The sequence below is a fragment of the Helicoverpa zea genome, chromosome 7 (assembly GCF_022581195.2).
Source record: "Helicoverpa zea isolate HzStark_Cry1AcR chromosome 7, ilHelZeax1.1, whole genome shotgun sequence".
NCBI classification, from domain to species: Eukaryota; Metazoa; Arthropoda; class Insecta; order Lepidoptera; family Noctuidae; genus Helicoverpa; species Helicoverpa zea.
This window is the reverse complement of record NC_061458.1, coordinates 5620328-5631955: the sequence shown is the minus strand read 5'-3', so window position 1 is coordinate 5631955 and position 11628 is coordinate 5620328.

The window sequence follows — 11628 nt, the reverse complement described above, 5'->3', positions numbered from 1 at the left end:
CAAATGTTCGTGGAGCGCCATATTACACATCTAATATTAACATTAGATTAACATGAAAATAGGATGCATCGACAAGTCACTCATCAAATGATTAACGATAGCCAGTCGACTATAAATACCTACATTCCCCTGAGCAGATACAATTTACTTACTACATGTCTATCTTTCGTTAACCTCTGAAGTAAGCAAACACAATATAAAAATAGAGAAATATCGCCTTCCATACAACCGTTGTATGCATAGTTAGTTTGAAGCAAATACTCGCTTTCAGAAGTGAATATGAATTCTTGTTTACTTGGTCAAAATACCTATTGCATAAGTCAACAAAGCAGGGTATAACACGAATTTATTCCATGCAAAATTTTTGACGTTTGGTGCGAGTATTTCATGCATAATTCACCCATTTTTGCTTTTCAACTACTTTATTCCCTTTGTTAAACAAGAATAACATTCTGTGCACAATTTTTTAGCTCGTCTGTCTCTCTTGGATTGTGCGGACATGTTTTTCTTTGCTTATATACCAACATGTCTGATTTCTAGCCCCGATCAATGTCTAAAAGCTTTCAGAATCATATTTCCATTATCAAATTCTTCTGGGATCAAAAAATTGAGATACAGGAATACAACCATATTTTCAAAGTAAACTAAACCCATAAATAAGGTATACCAATACTTCAAGATGTTTCCCATAGAGTACAATTTATAAATTTCTCACCCTATATCCGGCATTTGCCACATGTTCATAAATCAATAGTAGCTAAGCAGAGGCTCTAGCTGCAAGAAATTTAATTAGTTCGTTTAACCTAGTAGCACAGCTACTTAGTAGTGAGAACTAATTAGACGGACCTTTATTGATTTAAAAGGCGCGAAAATATGAGACGCAATGATAACTTCCAGATTTCTCATCCAGACCAAGGAGCCTGGATTGTTTGAAGGGCACTTAAGATTTAGACTTCTAAAATCTCCTACAATATTTTGCTATTGTAATTTTGAGTCAAAAATAGAATATTAAACCGTTTTCACTTTGTAATAGAAATTCACTTATATTTTTAAGTGGACACCTCCCGGGAATTGTTTCTGTCATTGACTTCATCCAGATGATCTACCTTCGTCACGAACTTGTCAAACTCGAAAACTCCATTAATTTTTTTACCTACGTACTTACTTTTTGATATCACAACTTGTAATTGAGTTATGGGGAGATGTGATTTATATATCATCGTTATACGCTTCATGGGGAAATTAGGTTGGAAGTACGTATTCGTCAATTCGTTGAAAGAAGCCTTTTAATTTTCTACGTCCCTAAAGGTTTATTGCGATGTGTTATTTCCTTGGAACATATTCCTGACATTGGCTTTATGAAAGTTTACCTTGAACCTCGATTCACAATAACGAAAAGGTGCTATATATTACACATATTTAGGTGGTATATACACGTGTGCCGATAGATGAACAAAGAACATAACGTCATTCAGAAAGTAACTTTGAGTAGGGTACTCATGAGTTTGTATTTTATCGACGTACCAGATGTTGCCCACTGTTCCAACCACAGACCAAGAGAACGCTTCTAGAACAAAAAGAAACCTATGTCCTTTCACAGGCTTTGGACTACTCACACGTAATATGGGCAGAATTGACGTGAAGGCGCTACAGACAGCCAGACAGAGTGTATAATTTAAATAATATCGTGATAAGAAATAAAATTACATAAATGCAAAAGTAATTTCTGTTTGTCTTACCGATAGGTATACTGGAGAGATCTCCCCTTTCGCCCAGAACCGTGCTTGAGAGCGGACGTGTGTCAATATTAACCTAAAATTATTTTTTAAGTAGCTATCTCCGTGCAAAGTAATATCGCACTTAGGCTATTGATGAAAGTGTTGAACATCGTAACTACGAAACGACGCTAATTGATCGTGCAGTGTGAGCATCCCGCGCTCCCCCCGTACCGCCTTCGCCCCCGCGAGAACAGTACGTACTTCATAATTGCCATCTCGCTTACTCGTGGAGTGTGCGTCTTTGTGCTGTTCATTCAATACTACATCGACATTTGTTACCTGCGCGTGCGGCGACCGCTTATTGGAATCAGCTGTTTACTACATTACGGGCAATACATCACACAAACCTTGCCATGTCTCTACAGCATACACCTCCCAATACGACTTCTAAGAAAGAAACTGTCGTAAGAAACGTCCTTTCTTCGGCGATAATCCAATCAGGGTCAACGCCAAACCTTAGTGCAATTGAGCATGAGAACGTTACCACTAGGTTCAAACGCAAATGGGAAGATGAGCCTACCTGTATGGAGGAGATCCGTCAATTGATTGCTAAGGCTACTGCACAGTCTGAGTCGAAGTATGCGGTGTTGCAGGCATCGTTATCCGCAATTAGTACCCAAAATGACGACATAAAAACCAGCATTGCCTTTATATCTAAGCAGTACGATGATTTGATCTTAAAAATAGGTCAATTAGAATCGGAACGTCGGTCTGACCGTTGCCTTATTCAACGTCTGGAAGAATCTGTAGAAAATCTAGAAAGACAGCTACACTCCACCAGAATTGAAATAAAAAATGTGCCCAAAAGATCTGGCGAAAGCAAAACCGATCTCTGTGAGCTTGTGAAGTCAACAGCTACTGCCATTAACACGCCGATCCAAACCCATGATATTAAAGATGTGTTCCGCATCTACAAAAAAGATGACCCGTCATCGTCACAAATAATCGTGGAGTTCTCAAGCGCTGTCACCAAGGAAACTATAATAAAAGGAGCACGGCAATTCAATAGCAGAAATAAAACGTGTAAACTGAACACAACTCATCTAAAGCTTGAAGGCCCTGTAAAACCTATCTATGTCTCTGAAAAGTTAACCCCAAAGGCTCAACGTTTATTTTATCTCGCACGTACATTTGCCAAAGACAATGCCTATAAGTACTGCTGGACGTCATACGGAAGGATTTTTCTCCGACAAGATGAGGGTAAGAAGCAAATTCTAATACGAAAAGATGAGGACATAGACATTCTCCGGCCAAATAAGTGACTAGGAATCAGTTATTGTACTTCTTTTGTTATTATTACTTTGTCATATAATTATTGTAATTTGTTGCTACCCCATGTTATACTTTTACACTATACACTAAATCTCAAACACTTCAATTACTCTCACACCCACAACAAACACAAAACTAATATGTTACATCTATATTCACATCGTAATGCACAGGGATGCTTGTTGTTATATACTGTTTATATAATTAGAAATATAACTATTTCACTATGTATTCACTCCATATTATTAACCTTTTACACAAATCACTATAACTCAGTTATTCATATCACTCGTGTAGTCACAACAAATACAAAGTTGATATTTTTACATCTATACAGCGTATATACAATGTTAAATAAAAGGGAGTTTAATATTCGTGGTTATCGCATAGCAGGTACCAACATATGGTTAGTTCACAATTTGATATTTAGAACTACGTTTTATTTCTTTCTACAATGACTCATTCGATCATAAACACGTCTACAGAAGTGGACAAAATAACTATTGCTTCGGCTTATAATTGCGATACTTTGACGTGTAATACTCTCATTGGTAATAACAACAAGTCATTAAATATTTTTTCCCTTAACATTCGTAGTATATACAAAAACTTAGACAATCTATTAGTTTTATTACACAGTCTAGCATTTGAAAATGACGTCATTATTTTAACGGAGTGTTGGCTTCACGCTAATAAAAATGTCCCATCTATTGATAACTATAACACATATATTTCTAAAAAATATTTGAATAAAAGCGATGGTATCGTTATATACGTTAGGAAATCGATTAAGTGTTCTGTGGTGGAGCCGGATTACTCTGGAGCCAATTTTTTATTGTTGCACATTGAACCCGATATACTTATATTGGCTGTATACAGGTCGCCGTCCATACAATGCCTGGATAGTTTTCTTGACTCGCTGGATAATATTCTACGCCCAATGAATTCTAATAAAAACGTATTTCTAATCGGAGATATTAATATTGATATTAAAATTAATAACACAGACAGATGCAGCTCGTCGTATTTGAACCTATTGGCAGAATTTGGGATATTACCTGCTCATACTTATCCCACCAGAATGCTTAACTGCCTCGACCACTGCATGATGAAAACTATGTATCCTGCAACTGTATGTGTTATTGACTCCTGCATAACAGACCATTTACCTGTTATTATCTCATTGGGCATGTCCCAGCGTAGAATTGTAAACAAGAACTGTAGTGTAATTAAATTAGACATAAAAGCGTGCGTTAGTCAAATAGAAGCACTTGATTTCTCCTTCATTAACACTATTTCTGATGCAAACAATGCCGCTACTGTTTTTGTTGATAAACTCTCTAACATTGTGAATATGAATACTAAAGTCTATCGAACAACTTGCAAAAAAAGAATCCTTAAACCATGGATTACTGGTGGCCTTCTGCGCTGTATTAGGCATAGGGACCGACTGCATAAACGACATAAGACGTGCCCTTCTAACCACATCTTAGAAATAACGTTTAAACGTTACCGGAATTATTGCAATTCTCTGTTGAGGAAATTAAAATCTAACTACGAAAAGTCTTTACTACAAAACGCCAAAACTCCTAAAGATTCGTGGAAAGCAATAAAGGCTATAATTAACTACACTGGTGATAAATCGACCTCGGATGGCTTATTAAATTCTAATTTAAACAATATTGACACCATTAATAAATATTTTTCGCAAATTGGCAAGCAACTTGCCGATGCCATTACTGTTACGCGTAAACCTAATTACAATTTTAAAGTCCCTCGCAACCATAATTCTATAGTTCTTTTACCGCCGGATGAATCTGAAATTGAAGCTTTAATATCAAACCTTAAAAACAATTGTGCTACTGGCTGGGACTCTATTCCAGTTCAGTTACTCAAACTGTGCAAAAATACTATAGTCCCTCCTCTGACTTGTCTGTTTGAACTGTGTTATGCTCAAGGTATCTTTCCAGATGTGTTTAAGAGGGCACTCATTACTCCTGTGCACAAGGGCGGGAATCGAGACGATGTGTCGAATTATAGGCCTATCTCTGTATTGTCCTCACTCTCAAAACTATTAGAAAAAACTCTTAACAGCAGACTCATTAATTTTCTTGAAAGTAAAAGTATTTTGGCAAACAATCAATTTGGTTTTAGGACATCAAAAAGCACCGATGATGCAGTTAGTCTACTTACCGATTTCGTAACTACTAAAGTTGACGAAAATCAAAAGTGTATAGGTATTTTCCTGGATTTAGCCAAAGCTTTCGACACTGTCTCGATTCCAGCACTTGTGAACAAGCTGGATGTCATTGGCGTGAGGGGAACGGCCCTAAAAATTTTTGGAGACTTTTTATATAACCGTAGACAACAGGTAAAGATTGGAAGTTATGTTAGCTCTGAAGAAAATGTTGTTTTTGGCGTTCCTCAGGGCAGTATTCTAGGACCGAGTCTCTTCCTGGTGTACATCAATGACTTATGTCTCCAACCACTCTGTAACGGGAAAATATTTACGTATGCTGATGATACTGCCATAGTATTCCATGGTGGGACTTGGGAAGAGGTAACTCGTATTGCCGAGAATGGCCTCCATCGTCTTGGCCAGTGGCTGGAAACCAATCTCCTTACCCTCAATGTATCTAAAACCTCATTCATTCAATTTTCATTTTCCAAAAACAACCTTAATAACATTACTATCAGAGCTCATTCCTGCAATTATCCTAATGGCACAGGCTGTTCTTGTCTTTCTATTAATAAAGTTACACATGTCAAATATTTAGGTGTTATATTAGATGAGAGGCTAAGTTGGGAACCTCATATAAATGTTGTGACGTGTCGTACTAGGAAGTTAATTTGGGTTTTCAAAAAACTCAGACACGCCGCGGACTTCTCGCTTCTCCGTAATATATATTATGCCTTAGCTCAATCCATTCTTGGATACTGCATAGGAGTTTGGGGTGGTGCCTGCAAAACCCGCATGATGCAATTAGAGAGGGCTCAAAGGTCATTACTAAAAGTGATGACCTTTAAGCCCTTCAGATATCCGTCTAAACAGTTGTACGAAAATTGCGAGCTGCTTACAATTAGACAATTATACATTTTCCAAATTATAACTAAAAAACACAAGCAAACTCCCTGTCCTGTAAATGAGTATAAGAGGAAACGAGTTATTAAAAACGTTTGCTTACCGGACAGATGTCGGACGGCTACGGCTAGACGACAACAATCTTATAGGTCATCCTACTTATACAATAAAATAAATAAATTAATAAACATTCATCCACTTACCGTTCGAGAAACAAAAATCAAAGTTAAAAACTGGCTACTTCAATTGAACTACGACCAAACTGAAAGGCTATTGCTCGCAAATTAACATTCCCTATTATCATATTCTGACATAACACACGCACTTACACACACACACACACACACGCACACACACACACACACACACACTCACTCACTCACTCACAAAGACTTCTATAAACACTCATAAGTAACCTTCCATTATTAGATTTATGTTAAGCTACTTTAATTTTCTAATTTCCTTTTTTATTCACAATTTGTATAACAGAAACTGGAAGAGGGCACTGACTTCTGTAACACAAGTTTTTACTTAGCTCAGAAGTCAGGGTTTTCAATAGGATTTTTGTAAAAGTTTGTGTGAATAAATTATTTATTATTTATTATTATTATTTTTGTTTATCTTGTTTTGTTTCCTTCCCTTTTGGGAGTATTAAAAATCCTTGCACACGGGCCGGAGCCAAGTGTGTAAGGGGGTAATAATTAAATAGAAAATGTGGATGTTAAAGTAGATGAAGTTAGAAACTTTCGGGTGATGCGGCAGGTGTTGAGGATTGTAGCTTTTTGGAGCATGTGTACTGTGTAACTGGGCATGTGTAGAGTGTCGAGGCTTTGTTTGAGCGATTTTGGTATGATACCAGTGGTGGAAAGAACTATGGGGACAATATGTACTGTTTGGGCTTTCCACTGCGTCTTGATTTCTATTGCGAGGTCTTGGTATTTGCTGAGTTTTTCAGATATTGTGGTTTGAATATTGTGCGAGTTAGGGATGGCTATGTCTATTAAGTATACGGTTTTGTTGGTTTTATCATGAAGGGTTATATCCGGTCTATTGTAATGGATGGTTTTGTCCGTAATTATCGTTCTGTCCCAGTAGATCTTGTGATTTCTGTTCTCTAATATTGTTTCTGGTTTATATTTGTAATATGGTATCATATCTTCTATAAGTTTAAATTTGTGAGCTAATTGCTGGTGAATTATGGCTGCAACCTGATCATGCCGATGCTTGTAGTCAGTTTGTACTAATGATTTACAGGCACCTGTGATGTGTTGTATAGTTTCACTAGCAGTATTGCAATGCCTACACATGTCCGTCTGTTGGTTTGGATCTCGTATAATGTGTTTTCTGTAATTACGTGTAGCTATAATCTGATCCTGGATGGCCAGCATAAAGCCCTCGGTCTCGGGAAACAGTTCGCCTCGCCTGAGCCATTCGTTTGACTGTGCTTTGTCGACGTGTGGCTGGCTCAGGAAAGCTCGATGTCTCCCGTGAAGAGCTTTAGCAGACCATTCAGAAATTTGTTGTTGTGTAGTTGTAAGGGTTTCAGTGCTTTGTGTGTTTCTATCGTGTAGGTTAAGTGGTGTTAGGTTTTTATCAGTGTCTGCTATTTGTTTGTGTAGTGGTGAGTGTTCTGTTTTGTGATGAAAGTAAGTTCTGAGTGTTGTGATCTGTTTATTATGTAGGTTGTGTATGTTGATTAGGCCTCTGCCTCCTTCTTTTCGTGGTAGTGTAAGTCGTTGAATACATGATTTTGGGTGGTGTTTTCTGTGTTTCGTTAGAGCTGTGTTGATGATGCGCTGTAGTGTTGTGATATCAGTTTTTGACCATTTTATTATTCCAAAAGAGTATGTTAGAATAGGTATTGAAAATGTATTGATGGCTTTAATTGTATTTCTAGAATTTAGGTTCGTTTTTAAAATTAGATTTAAGCGGTGTGTAAATTTCTTCATCAGATCCTGTTTTGTTGTCTTGACTAGAATCTGCCTAGATTGTTTGAATCCAAGGTATTTGTATGTACTATGTTCGTCCATTGGTTCAACTGTTTCACCTGACTCAAGTATATAGCTGTTGTTTTGAATTTTTCCTTTTGACACCGATAATATTTTGCATTTATCAACTCCGAACCGCATGCAAATATCTGTAGAAAATGTTTGTGTTATGTCTGCTAGATGATATAGTGATTGTGTGTCTGATGCGTATAACTTTATATCATCCATGTACATTAGGTGTGATAGTGTGTGTTGTGTGATGTTGTTGTTTAAAGTGTAACCTGCGTTGGACTTATCTAATAGGTGTGAAAGGGGGTTCAATGCCAGGCAGAACCAGAGTGGACTTAGAGCGTCTCCTTGAAAAATGCCTCGCTTTATGCATATAGGCTCTGTAGTGATAGCTGTAGAGACTTGATTTATTTTAAGAGTAGTTTGCCAATTTTGCATGGAACTTTGTAGGAATGCTATTAATGTAGGGTGTATTTTGTAGAGATTTAAAACATATAACAACCAGCTGTGGGGAACTGAATCATAGGCCTTTCGGTAGTCGATAAACATCGTATGTATGTCAGTTTTATTTTTGACTGCACTATTCATGGTAACCGCGTCAATGGTGAGTTGTTCCTTACACCCTTGACTGTTCTTTCGACACCCCTTTTGCTGTTCTGAAAGAATATTGTGTTTAGTTAAATGTGTGTAAATAACTTCACTTACGCAGGCAGTTAGAATTTTATACAGGGTTTGTAAACAAGTAATGGGTCTGTATTTGGCTGGGTTCAGTGTATCGCATGTGTCTTTGGGAATCATGTAAGTGATTCCTTGTGTTATGTAAGCGGGGAGTAAGTGTGGTGATTGGATGAATTTGTTTAAATGAGTGTGTATGTGCGGGTGTATGCTAGTAAGATTCTTATACCAATAGTTGTGGATGTTGTCTGTACCTGGTGATTTCCAGTTGTGTGTTCGTTTTATGATGTCTATGAATGTGTCTATTGGTATAAAATCAAATTCCATTTCTGGAACCTCTAATGATGAAATTTCGGCAATCCAATCTGCTTGGTTATTATGAATGACCGGGTTCTCCCAAATATTTGCCCAAAATTCTCGCAAACTTTCAGCAGACGGTGTTTCTAGTGTTTGTGCATTTGTGTCAGTATAATTGGTTGTAAGGTTTCTGTAGAATATTTTTTCGTTGTATCTAAATGTTGCGTTTTGTACTTTACGTTTTGTGCATGTAATATATCTTCTGAGTCTACTTGACGCGGCATTCAATTTTTGTTTTAGTGTGTCTAGGAAGTGTTCGATTTGTGTGTTAGAGTGTTCGTGTTGTGCGTGTAGTTGGTATTTAGATTTTATTGATTCTACTGCTGTCAGTATTTTCCGACTTCTATTACCTCTTATATACTGTGTCAGCCTCCCTATATTTGCTCTTAGGTTTGCAATTTTCTTTTCTAACCTGATCTGCCATTTTGGTTTTCTGTGTGTCTTTGTTCGATAGGAGTTTTGTGTAATATTCGATATTTTTGCACCATTACATTTAGCTGCCGTCCATGCTGCACAATATATAATAGTCTGCAAGCTGTTAAAATCAATATCTGAATTTACATATTTGGGTAGAATTTGTGTATTTATATAATTAACTATAGCTGCAAACTTCCTAGATGACTTTTGTTTCGGAATGTATGGTCTATTAGTAGGGTGGGTGTCAATAAAAAATTGTTGTGCCTGTTTAAAAGTGTCTTCTAATTCAATATTTGTTTCTGGTGCATTATGAAGGTTGGTTTGATAAGTGTTAGGTTCTTCAACCTGTATTTGGTTTAAGGAAGAAACCTCTTCTGTAGTGAAGAGTGAAAGAGCTTCTTCATTATTTTGTGTAGTTATAACTCTGTCTGTGTCAGTCATATGGATGTTTGTTGGTGTGATAGGTGTTTGTGTGTTTGTGAAGTGAGTATTTTGTGTAGGGCTGTGTTCATCGGATTGTGTATCGTGTTGGGGTAGTATATTATATTGTTGACTATAACTTTCATTCTCTGTTTGGTGGGTCGGGTTGCTTAGTTGTTCGGCTACTTGTTTTTTTATTTCTGTTAATCTATTGTTGTTAATGTATTTGTTATTAATAATTGCTCTCATTTGATCTGATACTCTTTGCTCAGTTATGTGGGATAATTCGGGGTATAAATTTATGAATTGTTCATGTAAATATTTTCTGTAAGCTGTTTTATTGGTTTCTAGTTCAGTTACAGTATAATATATCCTAATAATTGCTTCATTACATTCGTTGGACCATTTCATGCGTTGTCCCGCTTGTGTAATAACTGCAGCTGTTCTGTTAGTTTGTGTGGAGTGTTGTTGTGTTTGTGTGTGTGCAATCTGTAATTCTGTGCGGACTTCTTCATAGATTTGATCTATTGTGTCTTGTGGTAAAAGTTTCTTTTGGACTATGGCTCTACGCTGGTCTCCTATTCTTTGTCTGCTGACCTGCATTTCTGGGTATTTCTCTAGGAACTTAGTATGAAGTGGCTGAAGGTATGCTTTAGTGTCGGTTTCGATTTGGGTGAGTTGGAGATAAGTACGCAGGATGAATTTATTCATTTCCGTACTCCATTTCCTGCGAATTATAGCAGAGCTAGTGGTGGGTACAGGGTCGCTGACAAAATTTGTCTCCTGTACAACATCCGCTGGCTGAACACTAATTGATGATAAAGATGATGATGATGGTGATACACAAAATGATTGTGGTGATGATGATATTGATGGAAAAAGTGATGAGGAATCTGACGACGAGTCGTCCTGTGTCGCTACAACAGTCGGTGACTGGGCAGCTGGCTGCGATACGTTGCCCCCCCCAGAATACGAAGGGCAGCCCAGGCTGGAAGCCGTGGGGCGGGATTCTCCATCGCTGTTAGCTCCGGTACCCGCCTGGGGTATTAATCTATTCCGTAGTCGCATTGCATTGAGTAACTAGAAGTAACCCACATGGGTTGAGAGATAAAAAAGGATAAGTCATATTCAAGAGATACAAAGTGTGATAGGTACTGAGAGGCAGTAGGCATTTTAGTATCTAATTTGATTTGGAGCCTGAAGCTCAAACTTAAGTTTTGTTGGAAGGTGGTAAAGAAAGTAAAAAGAGAAAGGGAAAAGAGGGAAAGAGGAAGGGATTTGTTGGGACCGTTAGTTGGGAAGGGTGAGGTCAAGGTGTTATGACGTTTGTAGTAATTATTTTGGTACCTCCTGTTTTTATATCTGAAAGGACTGAAGTGGATAAAAGTCTCCAAAAAAATCATAGGTAATATTTAAACTTTAGGAATATTCACATTTTCAAAGCCAATGATTTAACCAAAGTTCGGAAACTTGTATTAAACGACACTTTTGTCAAAGTTATGTGTGCCTTTTCTCTGGACTTGACGAAATCTTCGAATACTAAATCAAATCAAATCAAATCAAAACGTTTATTCGCGTATAATACTCAAATAAGATTTCAAAAAGTTGGCAACTATCTACGTACGGTGAC